The sequence below is a fragment of the Carcharodon carcharias genome, chromosome 2 (assembly GCF_017639515.1).
Source record: "Carcharodon carcharias isolate sCarCar2 chromosome 2, sCarCar2.pri, whole genome shotgun sequence".
Classification (NCBI taxonomy): Eukaryota; Metazoa; Chordata; class Chondrichthyes; order Lamniformes; family Lamnidae; genus Carcharodon; species Carcharodon carcharias.
Genome location: NC_054468.1, coordinates 16,014,818 through 16,021,522, shown reverse-complemented (window position 1 = coordinate 16,021,522; position 6,705 = coordinate 16,014,818). Strand labels below are relative to the sequence as shown.

At 44.0% G+C, this 6,705-nt stretch overlaps 1 protein-coding gene across 3 annotated transcripts in view; it reads left to right on the top strand.

Moving 5' to 3' along the window:
- Positions 1–1,693: 1,693 nt before the first annotated feature.
- Positions 1,694–6,705, top strand: part of p2ry1 (purinergic receptor P2Y1) — a 31,951-nt gene continuing 26,939 nt past the window's right edge. Inside the window, exon 1 of one of the 3 annotated variants that reach the window (XM_041207368.1) lies at positions 1,694–1,916. The gene's annotated coding sequence lies outside the window, so the exon portion shown is untranslated. Of the gene's footprint in view, positions 1,931–6,705 lie in introns of all 3 variants that reach the window. The other 2 variants (XM_041207376.1, XM_041207359.1) reach the window with 2 other exon arrangements.

Sequence of the window (6,705 nt, the reverse complement as noted above, 5' to 3'; positions counted from 1 at the left end):
CTAAATAGCCAAGTGGTTATGATACTGGGCTTGCAACCCCAAGATCAAGAGTTCTTTTGTGATCAAGTACTGGAACCAACTTGCGCACAGCAGAGTCTCAAAGATAACCAATGAGATCATTCATCAGCTCATTTGTTGAATGGTAAATGACAGCCAAGGTATATCCACTGCATCTTCCTCAAGTGACCCTCTGAGATCCTTGAAATTCACCTGGGAAAACAGGTCACTTCAATGTGGGCACGAAAGGGGCAGTAGCGAATCTACAAAGGAAAGTTGTGCAGAGTCTACAGAATCATAGACCCTTGCAACACAGAAAGAAGTCATTCAGCCATCATCTCTGTGCCAGCCTTTCTGTATCTCCAGCGGGATAAAATTCAGGTGTGCGATGGGCAGTCAAGTTTAATATTACCACAGTACTGTCTCAGTTTAGCATCTCACCTCCAAATCTGTAATAATCTGTATGTCATCAGCTCATTTTATGGCAAAGTTGTAATGTAGGAAATGTAGCCATCAATTTGCACACAGGAAGCTCCCACAAATAACAATATGATAATGACCAGACAATCTGTTTTAGTGATGTTGACTGATGGGATAAATATTGTCCATTTTGGCAGGAAGAATAAAAAAGGTTATAATCTAAATGGTGAGAAATTGCAGAACTCTGAGATTCATAAGGATCTGGGTGTCCTACTGCATGAATCACAAAAGGCCAGTATGCAGGTACAGCAGGTAATTAGAAAAGTTATTAGGATGTTATGATTTATTGTGAGGGGAATTAAATACAAAAGTAGGGAGATTATGCTTCAGTTGTACAGGGCACTGGTGAGACCACATCTGGAATATTATGTACAGTATTGGTCACCTTATCTAAGGAAAGATGTAAATGTGTTAGAAGCAGTTCAAAGAAGGTTTACTAGGCTCATACCAGGAACGGATGGGTTCTCTTATGAGGAAAGGTTAGACAGGTTAGGCTTGTATCTGCTGGAATTTAGAAGAGTAAGAGGCAACTTGATGGCAACCTTTAAGATCCTGAGGGATCTTGACAGGGTGGTTGTAGAGAGGATGTTTCCAGATGTGGGAGAATCTAGAACTAGGGGGTCGCTGTTTAAAAATAAGGGGTCGCTCAATTAAGGCAGAGATGAGAGGGTCCTGAGTCTTTGCAAGCTGCTTCCACAACATGCAGTGGAAGCAGACTCTTTGAATAGTTTTAAGGCAAGGCTAGATAAGATTCTTGATTAAGAAGGGGGTGAAAGGTTATGGGGGTAGGCAGGAGGTTACAATCAGATCAGCCATGATGGTGTTGAATGTCAGGATATGCTTGAAGGGTTGCCCACTCCTGCAACCCCTTTTACTGCCGCAACGGTATCTAAGTTAAAAAGACATGTTTAATTTGCTCTGAATTCAAAGGGCAAATCGAAGCATTAAAGTTTGCAGGTTTCTTTCCAACAAAACGCAAACACACACAAAGAAAAAAAATCCATTAGAATTAAACTCGGGAGCACCGGGATTGAATAGGAGATTGGTTTGAAAGGAGAGTACCGATCCCCGGTTGAAATTAGAGCTGAGCCAATTTTCATAATCACCAGCCACTGTGGGGAGGGAGGCAGCTGTAATCTGATGCATAGCTGTAACGTTGCCCATGAAAGATAAGTGGGAGAGTTTCAGTGCCACGCCTTTACATGACGCTCCAGAGGGGAAGCGAGGAGGTAGAACTAACATTTGAGCAGTGCGCTGTGTCTTTTTTTAAAAAAAAAACGTGGGATCTGTCGAGAGGCGCCGGACTTTCAATGGGAGAAATTAAAAGTCACAAAAAGAGGAGGAAAAAAAAAATCCACTTGACCCTGTGCTTCTTTGCTCTCACACTCCTGGTGGATCCTGTGAGGAGTGACCCCGAGCTCCTGCTGCTTGTTTAAAAGGTCGGCAGTACGTGGTAGGAAAGTTTAAGTTTTGTTTGTCAACATTCAGTTTAAAATGCGCTTAGTCAGGTGAATCACATGAAGCAACAGGACTTCCACTATTTCCCGTTTCGCGTATCTAACCTTGCGTGTGATCTTCGCACGGAGCGATCAGTAAACCATTTATTTTCACGCGGAAGGTCATTGGGACTAGAACCTTTATGGGGCAAACTCGCCGACGGTGTCTTGAGTGAGGATGGTGGAATATTGTGGTAGAATGTGGGGGACGCATGGGCTGCACTACATGTAGACCAGCGGTGGCCAGGAGTCCATGCAACTCTTCGTAAACGCTTTGACAGAGCTAGGGGAGCTTTGACACCAAATGTTCAGACTTGAATGAAGGCTTTTGATAAGAGTAAATAAGGAGAGAATGTTCCTACTGGCGGATGGGTGGGTAACTTGGTAAAAGAACCGGAGCAGAGATTTTTGTTTTACACGAATGAGTGGTGATCATGAATGGGCTGACTGGGAGGCTGGTGGGAAGCAGGTTCAAAGGTTGGGTTCAAATGGGCAATTGGATGAACTATTGAAAACAATGCACAGTTCTTGGGGGAAAAGCTGGAGCTAGGGATGGTGGGGAGTCGGACAAGTTGGAAAATTCTCTCCAGGACTTGGAGGGTCACAGTCTCAGGATAAGGGTCGGCCATTTAGGACTGAGATGAGGAGAAATTTCTTCACTCAAAGGGTTGTGAAACTTAGTAATTCTCTGCCCCAGAGCACAGTGGATGCTCACTCATTGAGTATGTCCAAGGCAGAGGGCCAATAGATTTTGCCTACTAGGGGATTTGAGGGATATAGAGATGCTCTAGGATGGGGTAGCCGAAGTAGATCAGCCATGATCTCGTGGAATAGCGGAGGAGTCTCGTAGGATTAAATTGCCTACTCCAATTCCTATTTCTTACGTTCTTGAGATGGGCTGAACAGCCTCCTTCTCTGCTCTATGACCCTCTGATATTCTGGGTGGAGCAGCATTTCAAGTGTTCATTGGCAATCCTTTATTGAAATGAAAGGATGCTTAATTAATAAGCTTGCTGCAAACTACAGTGAGCTTATTAATATGTGGGTCAGTGGACTTTTATCCATTTCCGTTTGTGTGGTCTTCGGCCAGTGAATAACCTTGACCCTACATTACCCCTCGGCAGCCCAATATCCCAATGTGGGTCCCGTGGTTTCTCAGATCATTTGATACCTTCTTTCAAATTTGCTCACTCTCACTTTACACTAAAAAATGCCAGCGTGGGAGAGTTGCAACCAACAGTCATGCCCATGGAATCAAATGCAAGATAATGGAACCTTGTGCAAGGAAATAACTCAAATTGAAGGGTTAGGGTTGGCATTACAAGGCATAAATTTGGCCCGTAGATGTCTGTTCATATTTAGAATGTTCCCCAAAATGTTCCCCAATGCCTTGTAATTAAAATTCTTTCAAATGCTGTTTGAATGTGGATGTGGGTGAATTCCTCTGCATGAGTTGCAGTAGATGATGGAGAGTAAAGGAATTTTACTAGTTTAATGCATGAGTTCAAGATGTAATGACGGTTGTAAAGCAAATTAGTTATATGAGCTCTGTTCCCTAGCCACGAACTCGATCGCTCCCCTTGGCCACTGCCTGCGGCTGAAGCAGACCGTTCACAAACCAAGCATGCTATTTGGTCTTGAACTGATTTTCTGAAACCATCCCCATCTCTCTAACATCACCTGTTTCAGCTCATCTGCTCCATAAACTAGCCAGCCTCTGATATTCTATGTTGCTGTAAACTGGAGCTCATCCAAAACTCTGCTGCCTACACCTAATTCACATCAAGTCCGGTTCATCTATCTCCCCTGTGCTCACGGACTAACATTGGCTCTTGACCTGTCAATGGCTTGACTTTAAGGTGTCATCCTTGCTTTCAAACCCTTTCATAGCATTGTCTCTGCCTATCTCTGTAGCCTGGTATGGCCCCGCAACCCCCTGTGATCTCCAGTTCTGGCCACAAACTCTTCCCCCATCTCCAGCAGCTCATGCAGAGGAGTTCACCCACTGGCACAATCAGACTGCATTTGAAAGAATTCTAATTCCTGGCTTTTAATTGCAGTTGCCTTCAGCTGCATAGGCCTTGAGCTCTGGAATTTCCCTTTTAAAGGCTCACCACTCATCTCTCTCTTTCTCTCTGTGACCTCATTTAAGATCCTCTATAAAATTTCCCTCTTTGACCAGTTCTAATGCCTCCTATAAATGTGCTGACACAGACATGTTGTGTTGTAAATTTTCTATGTTTCTATCTCCTCCCGTGGCTCCATGTCACAGTTTGTCTTTAGGAGGCAATCTGCTCATTCCAGGAATATTAATGCTGGGGACGGAGCCGTGAAATGCGGTGAGCCATTCTAAACTCCATTCGCTTCGGCGGGACTGTAAAATCCTGCTGATGCAAAATTCCATTGCATTTTTACCATTCCGATGCTTTTATAGAATTGAAGGAATCTCGGGAATTCACCGTCTCAGGTGGAATCTACTTTTTTTCTGTGGGTTTAACCTCAGGTGCTAATATTTAAAGCAAACCTAATTCTACCCTCACTTATCTGCACCCTACACTGACCATCCAACCAAAGGCAAGTTAACTTTTATTACAATGTAATTGGGACATAAGAGTAAAGAAGTCTTAAAATTGTATTGGGCATTGGCGAAACTACACCTGAAGTTTTGCTGTCCTTACTGTAAAAAGATATGTTTGCCGCAGAGAGAATGTAATGAGGATTCAGTGGGCTGGATCCTGTGATGAAGGGAGAGATTAAGCCGATATTCCCTGGAGTTTAAATGAATGAGGGGTAATTCAGTTGAGACATATAAGATTCTTAAAATTCTGGTAGGATGGATGCTGGGAGAATGTTTTCTGTACTGAGGTGCCTAGAGATAGGGGGGTCATAGTTTCAGAATAAGGGGGGTTCCATTTCAGACTGAGATGTGGAGAAGTTTCTTCACTTAAAGGACTGTGGGGTTCTCTATTGCACAGAGCTGTGGATCCTCAAGTCAGAGGACTTCTGGACACTAATGGAATCACGGGTTTTGGGGATAGTGTGGGATGGTGGTGTTGAGGTAGATCATTCATGATCTCATTAAATAGCTGAGCAGGCTGAAGGGCCCGGATAGCTCCTCCTGCTCCAGTTTCCTATATTACCCCCTTCCCTGGCCCCCTCCCTGTATACTACCCCTGCCTACAAATTAGCAATTCTCCCCTTTTTATTTTTCATATGTCAGTTGAATATGCAGAAATATTAGCAGCACACAGCAGAGATATAATTGTCATTTGTAAAACATTATGTCACGTCTTTAGCATGTCCCAAAAAACAATGTTAAACCAGTGAATTACTTTTGAAGTGTAGCCATTGTTGGTTTATAGGCTCAACGCAGCAGTCCATTTGCAACATACAACAAACAGAAAATCAGTAAAAACCCAATAATGTGTTTTTTGTTATGGGAGAATTGTTGGTTAACATACCAGGAGGATTCTCTGCCCTCTAGTAGTACCATGATATTTTTTATAACTATGCCAAGCGTGCAAACTGAGTCCCACTTGAGCATTTAATCATTTTCAGTTATGATGATGCTGCACAGTGACCAGAGAAATTGTTGCCACCGTGGTCAGTCAGCGTATTGTTTGGACTGCAGAAACAACAGTGTGACAAGGTCGAGGTTGTGGATTGCTACATGTGTTGAGGCACTTTACTGCAAACAGGAATTTTTTTATGCCTGCTTTCTTCCATCCTCTGCTACCGCCTGGCATAAACTGAAAAGCTTTTAGAAGTCCAGAAGTAGCCCAAATTGAGAGCAAACCATTTAACCAACAGTTCAGGTTTCCTCTAGCGATAGACATTGCAGGAGATGTTGCATAGTCAGTTCCACATTCACAAGTTGTCGGGCTGGTTGTATATCCCCATTTGCTTAGTGACACCTTTGAATGACCTATACCGGTCCTAAGTCTGTTAAGGCACTTCCAGGTTGCCCAGTTGCAATTAGCTCCTGGGGGAAGGCTTTCATCCGGTAGAATTTCCATCGCTGGGGGTTGTTCGAGACTGGCGAGCCGGTCTCTCCACAAGGCGATGCGGGTTTCAGATGGGGTTGATTGTAATGGAACAATACTGTCCATGAAGCTCTTCTGTGACTTTAGGCGGCTGGGTGTAGGTGTATAACCATGCAGAGGGTGCCTCTCATCTGCTGTTTGAGGGAGTCGCTCTTTCTTGCTGGTTACCATTCTTCTTGTATCGGGGGAGCGATACCCGCCCGGATATATAGGCTGTTGGTGTTTGTTCATTTTAAACAACCTGTGATAAGTCGGCAGCTTGCATTCAGAATGGCATCCATCTTCTTAGCATGAGTAGATCTTTCCCATGCAGGGCAGGCGTATTCGGCAGTGGAATAGCAAAGAGCAAGTGCACTGGTTCGCAATGTTTTCAAGCTTGCTCCCCATTTTGTGTTAGTGAGCTTATTCAGGATGTTGTTTCATGCGCTCACTTTTGCCTTTGTCTTTTCGATGTGGTTCTTGAAGGTGAGGCACCTGTCAAGGGTGACTCCTAAGTAGATAGGGTGCTCGCAATGCATCAGTGTTTCTCCACACCAGGTTACTTTAAGCTGGCGTTTGGCTTCACGCTTTCTGAGGTGGAATGCACAAACTTGCATCTTTGATGAGTTTGTGGGAAGGTGGTTTTCTTCATAGTAGGATGTTAGTCCCTCCAAGGGCTCAGAAAGCGTTTTCTCCACGGTGTTAAAATC